The sequence below is a fragment of the Puma concolor genome, chromosome D1 (assembly GCF_028749965.1).
Source record: "Puma concolor isolate L17-30 chromosome D1, mPumCon1.1.hap2, whole genome shotgun sequence".
Taxonomy (NCBI): Eukaryota; Metazoa; Chordata; class Mammalia; order Carnivora; family Felidae; genus Puma; species Puma concolor.
In genome coordinates, this window is record NC_141676.1 from 56877578 (window position 1) to 56889601 (window position 12024).

General features: G+C 44.1%; 1 non-coding gene across 1 annotated transcript; it reads right to left on the reverse strand.

The window, feature by feature from the left end:
* Positions 1-3301: 3301 nt before the first annotated feature.
* Positions 3302-3407, reverse strand: LOC112866283 (U6 spliceosomal RNA). Its single transcript, XR_003224117.1, has one exon. It is a non-coding gene; the product is annotated as a U6 spliceosomal RNA (small nuclear RNA).
* Positions 3408-12024: the final 8617 nt, after the last annotated feature.

Here is a 12024-nt window from a genome sequence, read left to right on the forward strand (position 1 = left end):
CGGCTGGAGAACAAATAAACTACACTTCCCAGAAAGCTGTGTTACTCGCGTCACAATGACTGCCGACTTAGAAAAGCCTAGGGCATGTTGGGAAATGGAGTTCGAGTGAGGGGGCGTGGTAAGAAGGGAAATGCCTAGGTGGGATGTGTCGATTAAAGTTAAGGTTCGTGGGGCGCCTGGGTGGCGCAGTCGGTTAAGCGTCCGACTTCAGCCAGGTCACGATCTCGCGGTCCGGGAGTTCGAGCCCCGCGTCGGGCTCTGGGCTGATGGCTCAGAGCCTGGAGCCTGCTTCCGATTCTGTGTCTCCCTCTCTCTCTGCCCCTCCCCCGTTCATGCTCTGTCTCTCTCTGTCCCAAAAATAAATAAACGTTGAAAAAAATTTAAAAAATAAAGGTTCGAATATCCAATGGAAAAAAGACAGTCTCTTTAGCAAATGGTGCTGGGAGAACTGGACAGCAACATTCAGAAGAATGAAACTAGACCACTTTCTTACACCATTCACAAAAATTAACTCAAAATGGGTAAAGGACTTGAATGTGAGACTGAAAACCATCAAAACAGTAGAGGAGAAAGCAGGAAAAGACCTCTCTGACCTCAGCCGCAGCAATTTCTTACTTGACACATCCCCAAAGGCAAGGGAATTAAAAGCAAAAATGAACTACAGGGACCTCATGAAGATAAAAAGCTTCTGCACAGCAAAGAAAACAACCAACAAAACTAAAAGGCAGCCAACGGAATAGGAAAAGATCTTTGCAAATGACATATCAGACAAAGGGCTAGTATCCAAAATCTATAAAGAGCTCACCAAACTCCACACCCAAAAAACAAATAACCCAGTGAAGAAATGGGCAGAAAACATGAATAGACACTTCTCTAAAGAAGACATCTGGATGGCCAACAGGCACATGAAAAGATGCTCAACAGCACTCCTCATCAGGGAAATACAAATCAAAACCACACTCAGATACCACCTCACACCAGTCAGAGTGGCCAAAATGAACAAATCAGGAGACTATAGATGCTGGAGAGGATGTGGAGAAACGGGAACCCTCTTGCACTCTTGATGGGAATGCACACTGGTGCAGCCACTCTGGAAAACAGTGTGGAGGTTCCTCAAAAAATTAAAAATAGACCTACCCTATGACCCAGCAGTAGCACTGCTAGGAATTTACCCAAGGGATACAGGAGTGCTGATGCACAGGGGCACTTGTACCCCAATGTTTATAGCAGCACTCTTAACAATAGCCAAATTGTGGAAAGAGCCTAAATGTCCGTCAACTGACGAATGGATAAAGAAATTGTGGTTTATATACACAATGGAGTACTACGTGGCAATGAGAAAGAATGAAATATGGCCTTTTGTAGCAACGTGGATGGAACTGGAGAGTGTGATGCTAAGTGAAATAAGCCATACAGAGAAAGACAGATACCATATGTTTTCACTCTTATGTGGATCCTGAGAAACTTAACAGAAACCCATGGGGGCGGGGAAGGAAAAAAAAGAAAAAAAAAAAAAAAGAGGTTAGAGTGGGAGAGAGAGCCAAAGCATAAGAGACTCTAAAAAAAATAATAAATAATAAAAAAAATAAAGGTTCGAGTGGCAGAGCTTTCTGCCACGTTCAGTTAAAATACACGACGCAGTTTCTGACTACTGCAAGTTAAACAGGGATCTTCAGCAGAAGCCTATTATGAAATGTATGCTTATTTCTTTTAGTTTATTTCTCTTTACAGCCTGGGACAGCTTTTCAAAAAATGTCTAGGGTAACCAGTCTACCTGTAATAGCAATTCTCTTTATTTTCCTAGACAGACTTCCTTTCAGTTGAAGAGCTAACTCCTAGTCTCGCTTTCTCACTCGAGGTATTTTCAAAGAGTTTGCATCTCATGGCGGCTGTGTGCGGGAAGTTGGGCAAGGAATGTTATTCCTGTCTACAGAAAAGGGAATTTGGGCTCAGAGGTTCAAAAAATTGCTAATAAATCGATAAATAAAGCTCAGGTCTTCTAGCTCGGAAGAGAATACCTGCACCCTCATTTCTTCCCCTCTCTTCTAAACTACACACAGGCAGGCAAAGGAGGAAGCTCTTTTTTTATGGCAGTCCCATCTCTTATTCCTGCATTTCCTTTAAGTCTCTGCTCAAACTTCACATTATCAGAGCCTTCTCTGACGATTTAAATTAGCAATCCTCTCCCCCCACTCCCACCATCTTGCCTACTTTTTCTTCACAGTACTTACCACCTGCCGTACTGAAAATTCGTTTTGTTTACTGTCTTTTGGTGGTAGAACGTGAGCCCCAGGAAACAGGGACTTTGTTTTTTCTCTTCTACATTACTAGCACCCAGAACGATATCTGGAACAAAAAGAGCTACTCAATAAATATTTGTTCGGTAGAAGGATTACTCCCACCTTATTATCGTGGCAAAATGAATATAAGCTTTAGAGTGCAGCAGACCTGGATTTCAATTTTGACTCTTGCATTTACTACATGTGTGACCTTGAACAAACTTCCTTCCCTTTCTCATTGTTAATTTTCTCATTATCAACGGTCGGTCATATTCTACCTACCTTCAAGAGGATTGCTTGTATTGGGGCCCTGGGTGGCTCAGTCGGTTGAGCATACATCAGCTCAGCCATGATCTCACAGTTTGTGAGTTTTAGCCCCTGCACCCCGCGTTGGGCTCTCTGCTGTCAGTGCGGAGCCCACTTCAGAGCCCCCTTCAGATCCTCTGTCCCCTCCCTCTCTGCACCTCTCCCACTCGCTCTCAAAAAATAAAAACAAAAAACATTAAAAAGGAGAATTCCTTGTATTAAATGAGATAATATGTAGATCACCACTGTCCCTGGCTCACTTTAGGTCTTGAAGAAACGGCAGCTGGCATCGCTTTCCCCGCTCTAGGGGTGCATTGGATTCCCTACTCTAAACATTTCTTTTTGAAGTTTTTAATTTAAATTCCAGTTAGTCAACATACAGTGTAGTATTAGTTGCAGGTGTACAACATAGTAATACAACACTTCTGTACAACACCTGGTGCTCATCTCAGCAAGTGCCCCCCCTGAATCCCCATCACCTATTTTACCCATTCCCCCGCCCCCCTCCCCTCTGGGAACCATCAGTCTGTTTTCTATAGTTAAGACTCTGTTTCTTGATTTGCCTCCCTCTCTTCCTTCTCCTCCCTTTGTCTGGTTTCTTGCATTCTTCATATGGTATACTCTCATGTGGTATTTGTCTTTCTTTGACTTATTTCACTTAGCATAACACTGTCTAGTTCCATCCATGTCATTGCAAATGGAAAAATTTCATTCTTAAAAATACGGAACGCTCATAAATCTGCATGTCACCCTTGCACAGAGGCCATGCTAATCCTCTCTGTATCGTTCCAGTTTTAGTATAAGTGCTGCCAAAGCAAGCACTTTACTCTAAACTTCTTGGGAGCAGAGATGGAGTTTCCCATTTCTTCATCCTTTAGTAAGGCACTCAGCAAATAGCTGTTAAACAAAGGAGCCTGCTTGGGATTCTGTCTCCCTCTCTGTCCCTCCCCCGCTTGCTCTCTCCCTCTCTCTCAAAACAAATTAAACTTAAAAAAAAAGAAAAGCATTTTGACCTTCCTATGTTTAAATACTTAGAATATCTCTTGAAGGATAATAAAAATAGTTGCCTTTGGAGTGGACAAAATGGAGCTGGAAGAGAAGTAGTAAGGAAAGGAGAGTTTACATTTTCGGCATTTTGTACCATGTCCATATATCGCGTATTCAGTTAAATCAACCAATCAAATAGCCAACCAATTTCTCTTATTTCTTTTTGTTTTGTTGTTTGTGTTTTAATTTCTCTTATTTCTATATCAATATTCACTTTAACTTCCAGCACCAGCTAGGAGTACATTTAATTTCATTCAGACTGCCGCCATTATTTCTCATGTGGAAACACTGCCATCTTGTGGACTTTTAAGATAGTGCTGCTAAAAATATTAAAATCATTCCATTTCACTCCACTCCATTCCTCCCAACAAATATTTGTTGATGCCTACCGTGTGCATTTGTCCAATCGTTTAAAGCTGACAAAGTTTCAGTGATATTCAACCTCATTTACAGAACATCTGTGAAGCACCAGGCACTGAAACTACAGTCCCAAAAAAGTCTCGGAGATCTGGCGGGGAGTCGGGGGAGGTGTCTCCAGACGTCATTGCATAGCTGTTAAGCGCTACAGCAGAGATAATTCAGGTTTCCCTGGGAGCCCACAGCAGGCTGAGTGTCCGGGGAAGAGACATCTGAGCTGAGTTCTGCAAGAAGAGCCACAACTGACCCCCCAAAAAGGGAATAAAGTAGCTTGCTTGGGGGGCGCTTGGAGAATGGGTCACTGCAAAGGGAACACTCTGAAAATTCACAGAAACAATACATTTTTTTTTCAATGCACAGTTGAGGAACTGTGTGTGCAGTGTGGCTAAAGCACGGAATAGGAGAGACTAAGAGGTGAGAAATGAGGCTTCATTTCATAACCAGAGAGGTTAAAGCAACTTAACCAGGTTCTCTCAGCAAGTACACGCTGCACCAAGAAATTTTGTAAGTGATTTTATAACTTTTTTAAAGTTTATTTCTTTTTCAGAGAGATAGAGACAGAGTGAGGGGTAGAGGGACAGAAATAGAGGGAGAGAGAGAATCCCAAGCAGGATCCATGGTGTCAGCAAAGAGCTCAACATGGGGCTCAATCTCACAAAACTGGGAGATCATGACCTGAGCTGAAACCAAGAGTCAGACACTTAACGGACTGAGCCACCCAGGTGCCCCTGCACCAAGAATTTAAACCCAGGTCTAAATAGCTCTACTGCTTCTCTTTCTCACCACTGATGTTTTGCTCTGTGAGCCTTTCCAGGGCCCCTTGCCTAATGCTCTGCTTCTCCAGACCCAGACTCAAAGGTGGGGCTCCTCTCTCCCTCCCTCCCTTCCTTTTTTCCTTCCTTCCCTCCTTCCCTTCCTTCCCTTTTCATAATGCTTGTTTCTGTAGCCTTGGTACAAGGGAGGAGCGAGGGAAGGCTTTTTAGATCACAAAGTGATAATTCAGTCTCAGAGGAACTCTCCACTCTGGTTTTTGTTGATTCTGGTCATGTTGATAATAAAGGAGAGTGACTGCATCAGAGCCTCTCTCCATCCCCCCAGCTTAGTAAGGCCAGGGTCTTGTCTGGGACAGAGTGGGGTGAACCTCAGCATTGAAGCTGTGTCTCTGGGTAGTGGCCCTACATCTATCCATGTGTAAATGAACGTGTGTGTGTGTGTGTGTGTGTGTGTGTGTGTGTGTGTGTGTGTGTGTTTACTGAACATTACTGTGAGCAAGACTCTACTTTTGGTGCTTATGATATATTATCTTGCTTAACTCCAACAACAATCCTGTGAGGAACAATATTATCTCCATTTTACAGATCAGAAAACCACCAAAGTGTGGAAGGGGTAAATAATTTCACCAGTGTCACCCCAGCCTGTAAATGGCAAAACTGGGTCTCAAGTGGTCTGAATCCAAAGCCCAGACTCTTGATCACTACAAGATCACTTGATCACTACTCTTGATCACTTCCTGGCTCGCAGGAAGTAAGTGACATAGATGTAATAGACACTTCTGAAATGTGCCTTAGGTTTGGAGGAAGAAAAGAACCAAAAGGATCATCAACACTGTGCCGAGTCAATATGATACATTCTGAGCTAGGGTATGAGGATGTACTCCCGCAGAACGGAACCAAATTGAAGTGTGGGGGAAAAACTCCCAACCCGAAGGAGTTCCCAGATGCTCAGCTATATGGCCAGCTCTACCTTGAGAGCTGGTGGAATGATCACCGTTGCTTCTCCAAGCTCAAAGGGGCTCTGGTCTCTCTGACAGGCACAATACAAACCCCTTCTCATTCATCTGACATTCTTTAATACATAACTTAACTAGAAAGCTGACAGAACAAAATCTTAAAAGGGGAAAGGAGGGGCGCCTGGGTGGCGCAGTCGGTTAGGCGTCCGACTTCAGCCAGGTCACGATCTCGCGGTCCGGGAGTTCGAGCCCCGCGTCGGGCTCTGGGCTGATGGCTCGGAGCCTGGAGCCTGTTTCCGATTCTGTGTCTCCCTCTCTCTCTGCCCCTCCCCTGTTCATGCTCTGTCTCTCTCTGTCCCAAAAATAAAAATAAAAATAAAAACGTTCAAAAAAAAAAAAATTTAAAAAAAAAAAAAAAAAAAAAGGGGAAAGGAACAGATGAAATTCTAGAGTGCATATTTTCGATAGTAAGGAGGGTGAACTCTGGCCACAGATCTGCTTGGCTGGCCCTTCTCCCTGGGCACCTGAACTCCTGCCCCTTCCCCCAATCTCATCTTTGTCTTGCTTGGATTGTGGAGCAAGCTCCTTTATCTCCTGTCACAAATGGCTTCTGTGGAAGCAGAAGCTGGAGTGTGGGTAACCAGATGGTTATTAGGGAATGTTGAAAATAAGTCCAAAAGTTGCTTGCGCTAAGCCCATGTCACCAAACTGAGACTTAATTTAATTACCGTTTTGGCTCCCCCAGAAATGGAATCTTAAACCAGCCAATCAGGAATCGCCTGAAGTAATCTGCCAGACAAACCCCTGCCATCCGCCATTGAATGCAACCTCTCAGTAACCAATCTGGTTTTTTGCCTAGTAAAACTTCCTTGTTCCTGCTCCCTTCTGCCTATGAAAGTCTCCCATTTTGTGCAGTTTCTCAGAGCTTTTTTTTTTTATTAATAATTTATTTTGTAATTTACATCCAAGTTAGTTAGCATATAGTGCAACAGTGATTTCAGTAGATTCCTTAATGCCCCTTGCCCATTTAGCCCATCCCACCTCCCACAATCCCTCCAGCAACCCTCTGTTTGTTCTCTAAATTTAAGAGTCTCTTATTTGTGCCCCTCCCTGTTCTTATATTTTTGCTTCCCTTATGTTCATCTGTTTTGTATCTTAAAGTCCTCATATGAGTGAAGTCATATGATATTTGTCTTTCTCCAACTGACTAATTTCACTTAGCATAGTACCTTCTAGTTCCATCCACATAGTTGCAAATGGCAAGATTTCATTCTTTTTGACTGCTGAGTAATACTCCATTGTATATATACATACCACACCTTCTTTATCCAGTCATCCATTGATGGACATTTGGGCTCTTTCCATACTTAGGCTATTGTTGATAGTGCTTCTATAAACATTGGGGTGCATGTGCCCCTTCAAAACAGCCTACCTGTATCCCTTGGATAAATACCTAGTAGTGCAATTGCTGGGTTGTAGGGTAGTTCTATTTTCAATTTTTTGAGGAACCTCCATACTGTTTTCCAGAGTGGCTGCACCAGCTTGCATACCCACCAGCAGTGCAAAAGAGATCCTCTCTTTCCCTTCCTTCCAACATCTGTTGTTGCCTGAATTGTTAATGTTAGCCATTCTGACAGGTGTGAGGTGGTATCTCATTGTGGTTTTGATTTGTATTTCCCTGATGATGAGTGATGTTGAGCATTTTTTCATGTGTCAGTGGCCATCTGGATGTCTTCTTTGGAGAAGTGTCTATTCTTGTCGTTTGCCCATTTCTTCACTGGATTATTTGTTTTTTGGGTGTTGAGTTTGGTAAGTTCTCTATAGATTTTGGATATTAACCCTTTATCTGATATGTCACTTGCAAATATCTTCTCCCATTCTGTTGGTTGCCTTTTAGTTTTGCTGATTGTTTCCTTTGCTGTGCAGAAGCTTTTTATTTTGATGAGGTCCCAATAGATCATTTTTGCTTTAGTTTCCCTTGCTTCCAGAGACATGCTGAGTAAGAAGTTGCTGTGGACGAGGTCAAAGAGGTTTTTTCCCGCTTTCTCCTCAAGGATTTTGATGGCTTCCTGTCTTACGTTTAGGTCTTTCATCCATTTTGAGTTTATTTTTGTCTATGGTGTAAGAAAGTGGTCCAGGTTCATTTTTTAAGAAAAATTTTTTAATGTTTATTTATTTTTGAGAGAGAGACATAGCATGAGCAGGGGAGGGGCAGGTAGAGAGGGAGACACAGGATCCCAAGCGGGCTCCAGGTTCTGAGCTGTCAGCACAGAGCCCAACGCGGGGCTCAAACCCAGGAACAGTGGGATCATGACCTGAGCCAAAGTCAGACGCTTAACCGACTGAGCCACCCAGGTGCCCCCAGGTTCATTTTTCTGCATGCCACTGTCCAGTTTTCCCAACACCATTTGCTGAAAAGACTGTCTTTATTCCATTGGATACTCTTTCCTGCTTTGTCAAAGAATAGTTGGCCATACATTTGTGGGTCCATTTCTGGGTTTTCTATTCTGTTCCATTGATCTGAGTGTCTGTTTTTGTGCCATCAGAGCTCCTTTCTATATGCTAGATTGGATGCTGCCTGATTCATGAGTCGTTGAATGAAGCCAATAAGATCTTAAAAATTTAGTCTGCTGAATTTTGTTTTTCCACAGGATCCACACCTGTAAAGATGGGGTGGGGTGGGAGGAGGGAGCAGGGTCAGGCAGAAGAAGAAACTAAAGTACTAAACAGACCTGCCCAAGTCTTGGTCAATCTGGAATTACTCTGAAATATTGCCTATCTGTGTCCTGTGTCCAGCTGGAATGGCTCACTCAATCACTGCTAAGGGCTGCTTAGGCAGATCCTGAAAGAGCTGATGGCTACATCTGTCTGCTGACTACATTCTCTGCATTCCCCTTCCTTGAAGGGGGACCTGAGCGTATGTCTCCATGACTACCAACACGCGTAACGTTATTCACTCACGGATTGATCATTCAGTGTGCTATGTGTTAGCTGCTGTGCTGACTGCTGGAGGGCAGGAGAAGATAAGGGACAGAGTAGAAGTGAATCCTATCCTCAGGTTTAGTCTAGAAGAGGAATCAGATACTTATGGAGCAGAGTGGTATATCCAGAGGGCAGCGAGAGTGTCTAGACAAGAGTCACTGCTCTAGCTGGGAGTGATCTCTGCCGGGGGTCCTTCTCAGTCGAGCTTTTCAAAAGGAATCTACATCTGGGGCACCTGGTGGTTCAGTCAGTTAAGTGTCCAACTCTTGACTTTGGCTCAGGTCATGATCTCACAGTTTCCTGAGTTCCAGCCCTGTGTGGGGCTCTGCACTGACAGCACAGAGCCTGCTTCGGATTCTCTCTCTGCCCCTTCCCTGCTTGTGTGAGCTCTCTCAAAATAAATAAACTTAAAAAAAAAAAAAAAAAAAGGATTCCACATTCTATTTGTCCAGTCCTATTCTCTCGCCACACCGATGTCATCTGTGTCCTCCCCTCCCTTCCACTGAAACTGCTCTTTGTGAGAATACCTTCCTGTCCAACTCTCTCCCCAGTGAGAGTCTGTGTGGTCTTGGTATCTGAATGTTGCGGTTGTTGTACCGGATTCTATTAGCCCCTTGACTCAGAAGGCACTAAGAGGAGGTAGATAGAGCAAGTGGTTTCTCTCTCTTGAACTAAATGTAAAGAGCCGGAGGTCTAAGAGGGCAGACGGAGAGGGATTTTGGAGCAGGGAAAGAGGAAGTCATCTTTGAGTCCTGGAGAACAAGCTGCATTTGGGAAGTGAGATTTTGAAATAATACTACACTGCTTGTTCTCCAGAGCCCAAAGACGCCACTTACCTACCTTCCCACTCCCCTGCTCCAAATGCTCTCTCCATTCTGCCCTCTTAGACCTCTGGCTCTTTACATCTAGTTCCAACTAGTGGGCTGTAGCTTATCTCAGTAATCCTTGTACACTAAATCTTTCATAGAGGTTGCAGCTGGCTATCATCTTTCACAGAATGGATTTAATGTGGGATCCAAGGGGATCTCAGTGGTGCAAGGAGTAACCACAACAGAGCCTATGATGGCCTGTGTCATATCTCCTTAGCTTACCTGATTTCAGCCGTTACTGCGGCTGACAGTTCTTTGTGATGGCAAACTCATCTTGTGCTGACAGCATCACACCTCAAGCAGGAGTCTACTGGCCTCATCACTTAATGTTTCAGTTTCTGATACTCGATCTCCACCAGAACCCAACGGCAAGTTAAGATTTGCTTTTCAAATGGAAGACAGCCAGCAGAGAGGGTATAGTTTTACTTCAGTCCTCTAAGGGTCTGCACTGTGATTATCTTCTTGGGGTTTTGGCAGAGGCTCGCTCTCTCTTGTTACAGACGCTTCCCATACCATTGGGTCTGCTAGGTCTCACGACCAACCTAGGCCTGCTCCAGAGCCTTTTCTGGCCCTGGGCCCCACTCAAAACTGGAAATCTTGTAGATTATCTGGTAAATGGGTTGGAGCAACATGCTTCAAAGTAGTATATATGTTGCCTCCAAAATCCAAACAGGCTTATTACCAAGCTTTATGCCTCTTTAGTCACGGTGGTCAATTCGAGATGAAGCAACCCGTGTCTCATTTTAACAGCTATATTTCAACATGTCCCAGGCACCTCGACCCCTAGAAACTTCATCCACGTGTCAGGTCCCTGAGTTTTCACAGAGTTTTTCTCGTATCTTCTGGAATGCCCATGTCCTACCAAAATATCTAGCATGTTTACTACTTCCTGCTCAGCAGGTCCAATGAGCATAGTGTCATCAATGTAATGGACCAGCATGATGATCTGTGGGTTATCAAGATGATCAAGGCCTCCTCTGGCTATATTATTCCAGAAAGCCAGAGGTTGACATAGCCATGAGAAAAAAATAGTGAAATAATACAGCTGTCATGCCACATCACGGCAGATTGCTTTTGGATTGAAAACAAAACATTTTCCAGATGCCAGGAGCTATATCGATTTGCTCCAATAAAGACATCACATCCAGGTTGCAGCTGTAATTGAATTCACTAGCTGAATATGTGTATAATAATCCATAGTCACTCTCCAGAATCCATCAAGCTTTTGCATCTGCCAAAAGGACAAATTAAATGGGATTGTGGTAGGAATAACTAGTCTGTATCTTTCAAGCTCTGTTGGTGGTGCTAATCCTTGCAATTTCCTCAGGAATGCATCACTATAATGATGCCAGGGAGGAAGGTGGTTTTGTCTCTTCATTAGCTAGAATGCATAAGTCTGGGCAACTACAAGGTGATTGAAGTAGGATTGTCCCTGATCACCATTATTCCCCATGACCCACTTACAGAATTATGTTTTCTGTTCCGTAATCTTAGGGCCTGACAACTTCCTATTCGTGTGTGTGTGTGTGCGCGCACATGTGCTTCTACCAGGTAACTAAAGGCTATGACTGTGGTTTGGTCACTCTGAGCTCCTCATGCCAATGGACCAGCAGACAAAGAAGTTACTACACTGGCAGGGGTCGTCGACCCTGAATCACATTAATAGCAAGGGTTGCCATTTCATAATGGATAAAGAAAGAGTCTGTCTGCAATTCAGGGAATTCACTGGGGCAAGTCTTGCTGCTTCTCTGCCCAGGAATAACTCTGAACAGATCATTGCAACCATTGTTTGACAAGAGGAAGGCAAGGGTGCTGAATTCTGGATCACCCCACCAGGCAAGTAACCCAGATCAGCCAAAGTTCCGGTTGAGAGTGAGGGAAACCTACAATGGTTGTTAGAGCAGGAAGATGATGAATGTCAATTATGGCCCTGGGATCAGCTGTAATAAAGGCATATAACTTGGTCTGGTAGTCCCTTCTAAAGAAATGCAACTGGTCATCAGCTTGAAGAACTGGCTTTAAGCTTCTGGGGAAAAAAGTGAGAGCATCATTTTTCCTCACACAAGATCCAGATCTAAACGGGTAAGAACAGATCTAAGTGGCACAAGAGATGGATGTACAAGATCCAGTTTATTTCACCCCAGATGTGCTCAGCCTGACTTGCCCACTCCTCTCCCCAGGACCTAAACCACTTGCCATATTTTCTGGCTAGACTTCCCTGGGATATGGTTTCTTTCATTCCAGTGGTGATAGCCCTGACCACCGTATCTCCCAGCTCTGGTTGCCTCAGGCACCCCCTTAGGCTTCAGGACCAAGGGTCAGCACAACTTCTATCACACCCACTGCCGTAGGAGCCATAGCAGCTCCCACACCAGGTCTGACCTGACTGGACCTT